Genomic DNA, 253 nt, shown 5'->3' with positions numbered 1-253 from the left:
AAAAAAAAAAGCCTTAAACACAGCTCTAGGCACTTAGTCAAGGTGTACTGCTTCTGGACTTTCCCCGTTCTCATTCTGGATGGCACACAGGACGTCCTTGGGGCATTTCCCATCTCCCTTAGGAAGCTTCCAGCCGCCCTCACACGCACACTGCAGTCCTTCCTGGCTCCAGCGCTCCATCCAGAGCCGCCCACCCCATCAGCGCCTCACTGAGAGCTCAGTGACCCCGCACGGCTCCGACCCTCCCAAAATG

Source organism: Meleagris gallopavo, chromosome 8, assembly GCF_000146605.3.
Source record: "Meleagris gallopavo isolate NT-WF06-2002-E0010 breed Aviagen turkey brand Nicholas breeding stock chromosome 8, Turkey_5.1, whole genome shotgun sequence".
NCBI classification, from domain to species: Eukaryota; Metazoa; Chordata; class Aves; order Galliformes; family Phasianidae; genus Meleagris; species Meleagris gallopavo.
This window is presented reverse-complemented; position numbering follows the sequence as displayed.